Source organism: Rhyacophila brunnea, unplaced genomic scaffold (assembly GCF_057557595.1).
Source record: "Rhyacophila brunnea isolate RB1 unplaced genomic scaffold, BYU_Rbru_1.0 scaffold_9, whole genome shotgun sequence".
Classification (NCBI taxonomy): Eukaryota; Metazoa; Arthropoda; class Insecta; order Trichoptera; family Rhyacophilidae; genus Rhyacophila; species Rhyacophila brunnea.
The window spans coordinates 38,376,983-38,389,185 of record NW_028233361.1 but is presented as its reverse complement, the minus strand read 5'-3'; the positions used below and the strand labels follow the sequence as shown (position 1 = coordinate 38,389,185).

Here is a 12,203-nt window from a genome sequence, read left to right as displayed (position 1 = left end):
TATTCACAAATCAACTACAACTCTCAAATGATCGATTTGCACTAAGGAAAAAGTAGTCTTCACGTATCAATATACTATTGTAACTAATTAATCGTAAATGAACACAAACACTAAAAAAAATAGGTTTAATGATTTTAAACAATATTTTGGCAAAACATAAGTATGTATTAGGTACCTACTTACTTTCAGATTCAAATAATACTATAAGTACCTATAAAGTGACGTTAATTAAAACTAAGGTACCTAATTGTGCCGCAGATGCCGTCATGAGCTTCCATATTTTTTTTTACGAAAACAGTTTATTCCATGAAGACAATTATAATAAATACCTTTTTCTGTCGGCGCATAGGTTTTTCGATCCAATAATTGTTAATTTAAAATTTGAAATGCTCATAGATTTTGATGCATCATTATCACAAACTAAGATTATATTAGGTAATATTAGGTTGGGGTAGGTTAGGTTAGGTTAGGTTAGGTTCGGTTAGGTTCGGTTAGGTTAGGTTAGGTTGGATTATATTAGGTTAGGTTTGGTTAGAATAGATTAGGTTAGGTTAGGTTTAGTTCAAAAAAGATACTTATACAATATCATGACGGCATCTGCACCAAAATTTATATCGATGAACCGAAAAAGATATACCTAGGTGGTGTTATTTGGTTGTAGATTTACATCAAATAATATATGAACGATAGCAGCACGAATATATACATATTTATATTACTGCGTTAAACATTAATTATCATGACACCTAACCATCATTCTTGCTATTGCCTTCTAATAAATTGTATTGCTACTACAATTATTAGTTTTGTGAATTTCTACCTTTTCTTTGTGCAATATACCTATTATTCGAATTTGACTTTGAAGTCCTTGGAGATAAGGTTTGCTCTTTCTTCTTCGCGTGAGGTTATATTCTACTAATTTATTTTCCTTTTTCTTGTCGTTGGTCATTCCTCCGTTTTTATTTACTGGTCATACCCGCGCGTCAATTTGTTATGTATGGAGTTTGGGATCCTTTTGTCTTCATTAAGGATTTGACTTTCTTATTGTTTACATGTTACGTCTGACAGTTCATTCTAACTATCAAAAAAATCACCTGTGCGGATGCAAACTCGCAATCCCCTCTCTGGGCGCCCGTGGATATCCCCCTGTGCGACGCGGACGTCATCGAGGAGTTGGTTCACCAGCACAACCTGGTCGTCCTCAACGACCCCAAGAGCATGCCGACTTTTGTGTCGCACGCAAACTCCGGAAGCACCCACATCGACATCACCCTGACCACTGAGTCCGTCGCGAGACGAATCAGAGAGTCCATGAGAGCGCTTCCATGAGTGATCACCGGTTGATCACTTTTGAGCTGGCCTCTGACTCCTCGCACGATGGTGTCTCTGACGTATCCCCGCCCACGCGATTTAGAACGTGCGACGGGAATTGGGAAAAGTTTGAAGAGGTGCTTTCCAAAAAGCTTGACAGGACATCTAGAACCCGATTTCCGGACCTACACTCGGCCGCCTCACGACTGACTGAAGACATCACCGGATCAGCCGAAGCTTCACTCGGACGCTGCAAGCCCAAGCCACCAAGCCAGTCGCCGTGGTGGACGCAGCATGTTTCGCGCCTGCGTGACCTTTTCAGAAAAGCACGCAAGGCCCATCAACGTGCACGCCTGCGCAAGCAACCACCTGCCTCCATCGACCCCTTGCAACCATGGCCAAATCCACCCGAATGGAATAGAAGAAAGCGATTACTCAAGCCAAGAAAAACTACTGGCGTAACTTCGTCACCATTGAGGGAGGTTCGGACCCCTGGGGTCCTCCATACCGTGCACTGAGGCTGGGACTCAGACCGACGAGCCTCTTGTGCGGCATCGAGAAACCGGGTGGCGGATTCACCAGTACTGAGTCTGAAACGGCTGCGGACCTTCTCGAGGCCCTCATCCCACTGGATGATGAACCCAGGGATGTCGACGCCATGAGGATGGCCCGCTTTGAGGCTTCTCTTCCCATCGACACGGATCACTCATCGTTGCCTTCCGAACAGGAGATCAACCACATCATACGCACGTTGATTGCTGGCAAGGCCCCGGGCCCGGACTGCATTGACAATCTACTTGTCAAACGCACATGGGCCATCGCCGCGCCAGAGATTACAGCCCTCTTCAGTGACTGCATCAGAAGCGGCACGTTCCCCGACTGCTGGAAGAGGGGCTTACTTAAGGTAATCCCCAAAGCTGGCAGCCGAGAACCGTCTAGCCCCAAAGCCTACCGCCCTCTAACACTCTTGCCCGCTCTGGGTAAAGTGCTGGAGAAGCTACTGTGCCACAGGATTAAAGCCCACCTGGAGACACACTCGCTGCTTTCCGATAAGCAATTTGGATTCAGAAGAGGCAAATCAACAGTCGACGCCATAAGGAACGTGATTGCCATTGCTGAAAATTCTCGCCGTAAATACGTCCTAGGAGTTTTCCTGGACATTGCAGGTGCGTTTGATAGTGCGTCCTGGCCTCTTATACTTCAAAAGCTCCTGCGGAAGAGACTACCAGGAAATTTGTTCGCGTCAATTCAAAGTTACTTCACTAATAAATAGATCGATCGAGTTTCGAGTTGGATCAACCATAATAGAGAGGAACACCAGCATGGGATGTCCCCAGGGCTCAGTCCTCGGGCCCCTTCTCTGGAACGTACTCTTCGACGATCTCCTTAGAATTCCGCTTCCAACCGACTGTACTGTCATTGCCTACGCAGACGATGCGCTGCTGCTGGTCGAGGCCGACAGCAGGGCGAAGATTGAGAGCACCGTTGGCGAAGCCTTAGCATCAATTGAGGCTTGGGGTAGATTAACTAGACTATCATTCGCACCTTCCAAGACAGAAGCCATTATCCTCAAAGGACCGAGACGACTTAGCTGTTCGAGACTACCCACAGTCCGTTCGGTGACACGAGAGTGAAAGTGTCGAAGATCGTCACCTATCTAGGCGTCAAAATGGACACAATGTTAAATTTCCTACACCATGCCGAAACCCAAGTCCACAAGGCTGGGGTGGCCTTCCAGAGGATCGGCCGCATGGCTGGTGAAGGATGGGGCTTAAAAGTATGGGCGCTCAAGATCGCCTACAGCGCCATTTTTATGGGAATCGCGGCTTATGCCGCCAGTGCTTGGTGCCCGCGCATTCCCAAAAGTGTCAAACTTAGAATCTCTCTTTTAAGAGGACAGCGCATCGCGCTTCTGTCCATTACCAAGGCCTACCGTACTACCTCAACTGACGCGCTCCCGGTCCTGACCGGCATTCTCCCACTTGACCTGCATATTCAGGTCAGCTGCGCTTCAATATTGCTCCTCAAGGGCGAGGAGGGCGACGTTGGTGATTTTCAGCTAGTCCCCCCCCCTCGGCTAGCTGGCGAAGGAGTAGCATTATTGAGGCGCAGAATTAGACTCATGTCGCTCAATGCGGCCATTAAGACCTGGCAGCGAAAGTGGGACGAATCGACCAAGGGCCGGCACACATATATGTTTTTTCCAGACATACAGTGGCGAATGGAGATAACCAAATATCTGACTCCAGACCATTACACCAGTCAATTTGTGACTGGTCATGGTGGATTCGCGTGCAAACTCTTCGAGCTTGGACTTGCAAGCCGTCCGACATGTCCATGCGGAGGGAAATACAGGATGCCAACCACATCCTATGGGAGTGTCTGGGTATGTGCTCCGAACGGGAGGAAATGCTCAGGTCGGTCCAACCAGCTGCTGGACCCATCGGCCCGTCCGACCTGGTTGCTACTAAGGCCAATTATCTTGCTTTCAAAAAATTTGCGGCGTCTTACTACGGGCGTGAAGATCTCTTCACATAAATTTTGCTGCCTGTATGATTAGCTTCGTTCTTTAATTTAAAAAACAAGTAGGTTCATTTTCTTTTTAGTAATTTCCATGTGATTTTTCTCTCCCTGGCACTTTGCATTAGAGTAAACTCAGTCAGAGCTCACTTTGAGCGTAGCAATCTAAGTCTTGGACATCTTCTCCCAGGACACTCCCAGGCCAATTCTTAGATGCTTCACATCACCAATTGACGGGTCCCGTGATACTCTCAATTAAGACCGAGGGTGGTACAGGGCGGGTTTGGTGGAGGGACTTTAACTTCAAAAAGCCCTCAACCAATGGAATTGGCCAGATACCTAGGCTACATGCACAACATGGAGGGTTTGTCGTACAACACCATCCTGGTGCATAAGTCAGCCATAGCCACTTTTTGCAAACCGATTATCATTGTAGATATCAGCATCAACGTGGTAGTACAACACAATATGTTACAGGCAATTTCAGTACATAAAACGAAACCCGTCAAACTACCGGTTTGGGATCCAGGACGAGTGGTAGATCATCTTAGGAAAACAACACCGGTGGAGTACAACCTATTCGAAACCTCTCGCAGGACAGCTACCTACTCGTTTGCTTCTCGCATCGGGACGAAGGGTTCATGATCTCACACTACTCAGTAATAGTAGACAATGGATTAGTGGAAAAAAGTGACCACATAATTGTATGGCCAATGTTTGGCTCAAATACAGATACCGCCAAGCATCGTCAACCGGAATGGAAGCTAAGCGCTTCCACGTGTCAAAACATCGACCCAGTATTCTGGTTACGGAAACTCGTCTGCATGTCGAACCCAAGGAGAGGGGAAGGTGGGGTTATTTCGGAATTATTTATATCTTCAAGAGGATCACCAAAACCAGCCACCACGACAGTTATAGGGTATTGTATAAGGTCAGTACTGTTGGAAGCAGGGGTACAAGAACCACCAGGCAGTGTCCGCTCAGTGGTGGCTTCCTTAAACTGTAAATATACCCAATATATGATATCTTAAAGAGAGGTAACTGGCGTAGTGATGCGACATTTCACGACAACTACCAGAGAACGATGGATACACCACCATCAGAAGGGGAAAAGAACCCATTAACTTCTATATTCAACCATATACCTACATGGAAAGTCACGATGGTCTATACCTCGTCAATGAATCATTGTCACATACAGGAATTTGGCATACCCAACACCAGGTGATAACAAACAGATATCTCAAGGACTTCAAAGTCAAATTCGAATAATGAAAGGAGTTTTACCTACCAATAAAACTCTTATTATTCATGTTGACTTTGAACTGAAGTCCTTTGAAGAACTTTTACCTGGTTCCTGGTTCCTTGAGTCATATCATACATAAAAAATTGACGCGCGGGTATGACCAGTAAATAAAAACGGAGGAATGACCAACGACAAGAAAAGGGAAAATAAATTAGTAGAATATAACCTCACGCGAAGAAGAAAGAGCAAACCCTATCTTCAAGGACTTCAAAGTCAACATGAATAATAAGTGCTCGTCCGTAGTCATCTGGCGGGCGCGGCGCGGCGGCGTCTTGCGAAACTCAAACGTAAAACCGTGTGTATTATCCTCCAAAAAAGACACTGTCTACAAACATTTTAAACACGGTTATACGTTTGAGTTTTGCAAGACGCCGCCGCGCCGCCCCCGCGCGATCACTACGTTCTTGCACTAAGAGTTTTATTGGTAGGTAAAACTCCTTTCATTATTTATCGGTGAAAACAATTTTACAAATGTGTGCAGTTGTGAAAATTGACTGAATTTATATTTACAATGAGTGATTGTATGACAATGATGATTTTTGTTTTGTGAAACAAACTATTTTATGTGATTTCATCTATTTATTTGTGAAATCATTTAATATATGTGAAAACTACTTTCCAAATGAGTATTTTTTGTTAATTTTAATTATTGCATTGTGCGATTAATTCCTACCCCTATAATTCCACTTAAAAAATATGGCAACATTGTCTGTACTAGAATTCCACTTTGAAAAGATGGCAACACTGCAATGCTACTAGTACTTCACAACGTTTGAAAAGTTGAAAGACGGTTTTGTTTTGTTTTTCGTCATGGCCTTTCGGATTTATGGATAAAGATTTCATTCTAAGTTGATTATGTGAACGGTTAAATTAATTAATATAAATAGTGATGAATATCATTTATGGGAACGTTTCTACTGGTTTCTTGGGTTACCAGGTATGCATATAATAAATTATATTTGAACCAAATCATGATTTTATATCTTCATGTCAGCTATGTTAACCTAACATAAAATGTGTATTGTTTTCTAGATGCAGTAATGCCAGCGGTAGTTGTGGTCTCAGTTTTACGTTGGACGGTGCTTTACTAAATAAACTAAATGCGCTCAAGAACAGTAATAAAAATGACGAGACTCAGTAGCCTACCTACATCCCTACACCGCATCTCGCCAATTGTTGCCCAAAAATGGTGTATTTGCCTGCATTATGCACGAAATATAATTATGGCAATACGTAAAATATATCTGAAAGCATCTGAAGTATGTAAAAATAACACAGAACGTAAATAATGAATGTTTGGGATCGCGTGGTGTGGACAAATGGACACTGCGATGGCTGTGAAACCGCATGGCGGCTACCTTTGTCGCCAGCTAGCTGATTATGGTTTGTTTGATTTTGTATTAATCGAATTGATTGCCCTTTTATTTATTTTCGAGTAATATAATATTACTAGCGAAATTGCTGTTCTAACCGCTTCTGAATGATAATATTTTGGTCAAGCTATAATAATACTCTATAAACAATGACATTAATGACATGTCATTGTCTATAAACAACATCGTTTTTGTGATCGAGGTCTTTTGAAACCAAAACCTGCAATTACTTATTGCAACCCAAAAATAATTGGGTTTTGGTTTGGATTTTCGTCTCAAAATATCTTAAAGACGATATGGAGTACATACTATAAAATTACCAATGAATAGATTTCAATTTTTTAAGAACATTTTTATTCTCCGAAGAATTTTTTTTTTGATTCTGTCACATTTTCTACAACCCTTTATCATACATCATCGCATTCAGACCCCTCCCCTCCTTGGGGTTGTGAGATCATATATGGATGACTCCTACTTAAATACAATAGTTAGCCCAGGACTCAAAATGGACCGGATTGCAGCTCCGGTTTGTGAAATCCTGGAGACTATCGCTCTGTCTCTTTGAATTTTTATACATTGTGTTCTGGTACGTGAGTTATTCAGAAAATGTTAAATTCATTTACATTACTCAAACGTTGAACCTCTCTATCTGCCTTTAAATATTTTTGTTTTCTTTTCTGACTTTTAAATCATAATACAGTCGAACTCGGTTATTACGATCTCGGATGGTAATGAGGAAACATCCGTTGACATTTTGGTTTATGATTTTCTCCATACATTTATTCACTGTTATAACGAGCAACTTATCGGATATACTGAGCTAAAATACGGTTAATGTGTCGATCGTTTAAAAACATTTCGACCCTAAGCAATAAAATCCGATTGGACAGGATGCCGCCAGGGTCGGATTACGTTTATGACACTAGTTAAGTGTCTAAGTACCTATCTAATTGGTGTTTTCATCGACAATATTGAAAAAGTATCCACGCATAATATAGTTGAAATAAGTAAAAAATCCAAGGTTTGTGAAGTCAGTAGGTACCTACCAGCGTTCATTACAATAAACAACTTATTTTGTAGTTTATGAAGGCCATGCTTGTTTCGGGGATTTTTACAATGGTTTTCAGATTTTTTATTTTCAACTTTTTTGTTATGTGACCGCTCATTTAAAAATACCTATTCTCTGATATAACGAGTATCGCTTATAACGAGCAAATTCAGTCAGTCCCATCTTCCTCGTAATAACCAAGTTCGACTGTTTTAAGCCCGCTCTCACATCAGAACTCACCTTGTTTGCAACATGTCGAAAAAACCGATGTGACGTCATCGTTATTCACAAAACACACGTTGCCAAATGGAGCTCCGCAGATTGGTCGAATGCGATAATATGTTTGAAAAAAATATCTCCTGTTGCAAATCGACAAGTCGCATACGACTCAACCTACTTGTCAAGACCGGCTCTGCCGAGCCTGCGCTTGCGCATATTATCTATGAGCTAGCCTGCACGCTTGCACAAACCGCTCTCGTCAGCCATTAGCCATTCTTATCTAAACATCAGGATGTACTGTGCATCGATATATATTATGCCTAATTGATGGATGAATCCAATATTTTCGCCTTCTACTTAAATTTCTGCGCTTGGATTGATTATATAACATAGTATTTCTCGCTGGGATTTTGAAAAACATAGCAACAAATTGGGGGTTCTCATAGGTCTGTTGTATGTAAGGCATTTTTATTTGCTTATGCGGAAATGTGATTAAACATGTTCCCTTACACCTGATTTTACTGTGACCACCGCTACAGTGGAATTTTGTATGTATTTCAGAATTTGCAACCCGACTACGCGAAGGACGAAGAATGAAACAATTACAAGAAGACCCTCGGATGCGGAGTGATCGTGGTGGAAAATTCGCTGGTTCCTGAGTGTCATTCTCGTTCCTGTCTGTAAAAGTATTTGTTTTCGTTAAAGTGTTTTGTTCAGTTACATTCTACTGTCATTTATATTATCACATGGTAGAATGCAAGATCATCTCTCTAATAATTATTGTTCATTTATGTCATAATTAGTGCATTTTTTAGAAGCCACGAATACCTAAAAAAAACGCCGGCATTTGAATTGCCGGTGTGTGTGGTAGGCATTTGTGGTGCTTCTAAAAAAAGCGCAAAAAGTTTAAATTTCAGAAAAATGTTAAATACTAGCAACATGTTTTCACAATAGTTTTAGAAATGTTTCATTTTTTCTTTAAGTTTGTTGAAAGAAATATTTTCTTTAAATGTCAAGTATCAAATCAGGCTGCCTCGATGCACTGGCAAGGTCGTCACCAGTTCTGATGTGGTTTTTATCCATAATGCACAGTACTTTGCTTAGAAGTACAGAGTGCCGTTAAATTGTATAAACTTAGTTTTCTTTTATAATAAAATGACCCGCGTCCTGATTTGGTACACGTTATGACATTTTGCAAATTAAAAATTGTGACATTTCTTTTCTCCTCGCATTAGATCTTTTTGCCTCTCGTGTTCCTCATGATATGTTGTTGATTTTTTTTCAACCATGTTGTCTTTGTAGAACTCATGTGAACCGCAAACTATATAGGTCGCAACCGTCATTGATCATTCTGCGGAAGGTGGAAATCCAAATTGAATTCAGTAACAACAAATAAATTTTTGCAGTCAATTGAATTCGAGTCATTTTCAATTCAGTACTTCGTATAGCTCAAATATTTTATTTATGTTCAAGTCGGAACCTAAATATTCTTTGGCAGTTTTTGCCCGGCAAGCGTAGTGAGAAGCTAACACGAGGAAATGACACTTTATTGAGAAATTTTACTGATTTTTTTCTGACCCTGTCAAGCTTGGGAACTCTTATCTTTGAATTAATTTTAAGTTGTACATCGCACACTGGTTTTTGTGAACTGCACAACACAACAAATACAATGGCTTACAGACATGTATTTCAGTTCCTTTCACAAAAAAACAATATGAAAATGAATTATTTTTATTGGCATTCTGTCATGTATGTAAAAATATATTTCTCATTTTGTGTTGACGAATAACTGTGCCTGCCATTTGGCCTCATCGCTTCATTTGACATTGATTTTATTAAATTGCACATTCTTATGGGCAATTGCAAAAGATTTTACCGATAATATGTGAACGTTTGTTATTTCAAAATCCAAACAAGATTTATATGGTTTGCACTTTTTTGTGAGTTTTGCAGAGATTTACAGTTTTGAGGATTCTGATAAAAATGATGATTTTGATTAACCTGAGTAGCTTGATAAGTTGAAGTTGGGGAGAAATTTTAATATTTGCTTTTTGATGGGCTTTTATTTAAACTACATATTGTTGTATTGTTGTTTCCTACATAACCATGCTCTACATTTTTACAATATCTACAGATAATATTGACTATCTTTTTGATGCGCAGTTTAGGTACATTGAGAACTAATTTATGTTTTATTTGACTACTAAAATCAAAGTAATCCGTTTGGGATTGTCTAAAATGAAAGTTGTTATGTGTATTAGTGTTGATATGCATTCTCCTATGGCCACTATGGTTTGAACTATAGATAATTTGTGTTGAGAGTGATTCGATGGAAGGTGTCTATGGTTAGTGATGACAATTCTTTTGTTTCGCTCAATGAGGTGTGTAAAATTTGGTTGAAGGAATATACCCAAACATAATAAAAATGTTTTCACACATTTCAATAATATGATATGGGACAAAAGATTATCGCTTATGTCAATTTTAGGCCTGGAGGTTTTGTGAGCCTATGGAGAAACTATACGTACACTCAAACCAGTTCTCAAAGGTAACATGAACTCAGATTTCGTTCGGTTATATTTGCCTGGTTTGGTCCGTTTAAACATTACTGTTTACCATAAATGTTCAGCTTTATGTACCTCGTATGGAGGTAGACGCCTGCCTGTCTGCGGAACCTGAAAACATTATAGAAATTGATCCTTTACAATATTTGAGGAATGTTTCAGAATATTTCGTCAAAAGGCTTTTGGCAAAAGCTTTGTCAAAAAACATGTTTTGAGAAAATCGATTTTTAAAGTTTGAAGCTTTCTGTTAAATACACTTTAATTCCAATTAGTAAAAAAAACACTTCCTGTAGTTCATTAATGATTTAATATCATGATTATATTCATAGTAAGTCTTATTTATGGTAATAATAGGTATATTTTGTTAATTGTTTGCAAAATGGTACCACTTAGAGTTTTTTTGCCAGAACACAAAATGGGATTGTATTGAGATTTTTTTCAACCACAAGTAATGTTTTACTATTAAAAATAGTTTGGAGGATAGGTTCTAATGAAAATAGACTTATTTTTTGCATAATATCAATTATTTATTTATCAAAAAGACATATACAGAGAACTAAAACATAAAATGGTTTAATATTATCAATTTTTAATGAAAATACATTCTTATGATTCATTATGATCAATTCTAAATGTGCAGTTCAACGATTTATTAACTAATGTATTCATTTTATCAGTTGATATTGCTATGTTTTAATTTTATCAATAACAGACTTAATAATAACACTAATGCATTAACATAATTTATAATCAATAATTACACAAACATTTTAAATACTCTAATATGAATGATCAAAGGGAGAAATCTATACATAGGTACATCTTTTACTAATTTTCTAAGTCAGAATCAAATTCTGAGGGCTCTGGTACTGTATCAATTAACGAAGAGCTGGGCAAACTTTGATACCGGGGATGAAGCTCTGGAGGAATAATGTTTTTGCTGCACATTGTCAATAAATCTTTTTTTTTCTCATTGGAAAAAATGTGTAACTGAGAAGCGTAAGCGTTTGGTATGTCTTCTAGTGGTAGAACACTTCTTCGACCTCTACGATTACCAAATATATCAATTTTTTTGTATTCACTTGAATAATCGTAGCGGTAAAAGATTGTTTCTGGCGAATTTTTTTCATATTTAAAACATTTCACTTCGAACCAGTGGACTTTATCTTTGTCTTCGTCAACATTTTTATTTTTGATAATTTTTTTCGATAATGTCTTCAAGTCGAGCATGTCGTTGAATGTCAATTGTTTCACATGATAGGGATTTTTATTAACATTCTTAGACTTCCGTGCCACACGGCTCATTTTGAAAATGTTCAGCCAATCCTGCACACTGAACACGTCCATAAATTTTTTCTTATACTCGATAGCACTATGCATGCTATCGACTTCCATGTACGAATGCCCACTCTCTAAAAATTTATGTTCGATCACACTTAAATGTGTGGTTTGCACCAGGTGTAACAGGAGAGCTGCTATATGAACATTGCGATTTTGGCCTCCACATGTATCGGAATATAGCACCAAGTTAGTTGCTGTTAGTGGCACTTCATTTCTTATATAGATGGCCAAACATGATCCGATTTCACAAGCACCCCTCTTTCCGTCTACTTCACTCCATGCATAGCAAAATCCTCTATTTGGAGGAGCACCTTCATATATGGTTAAATTAAACATATTAAGCTTCCGCATATAATATGCCAGTGAAGCTCTGGATGATGGTATTTGTAGGACTTTCTGGAGGTCAAAAATTATTGTAATGTATTTTACGTTGTTGATTGAAATGTTTTTGTCCGATGACTTTGATAATTCAGCTGCCATTTTCCGTTCAATGTGCATTCGATACTCTGATTCCAATATGA

At 39.3% G+C, this 12,203-nt stretch overlaps 1 long non-coding RNA gene across 1 annotated transcript; it reads left to right on the top strand.

Moving 5' to 3' along the window:
- Positions 1-5,861: 5,861 nt before the first annotated feature.
- On the top strand, positions 5,862-11,151 carry LOC147063607 (uncharacterized). Its single transcript, XR_015072077.1, has 3 exons — positions 5,862-6,074; positions 6,170-6,520; positions 8,339-11,151. It is a non-coding gene; the product is annotated as an uncharacterized LOC147063607 (long non-coding RNA).
- The last annotated feature ends 1,052 nt before the right edge of the window (positions 11,152-12,203 follow it).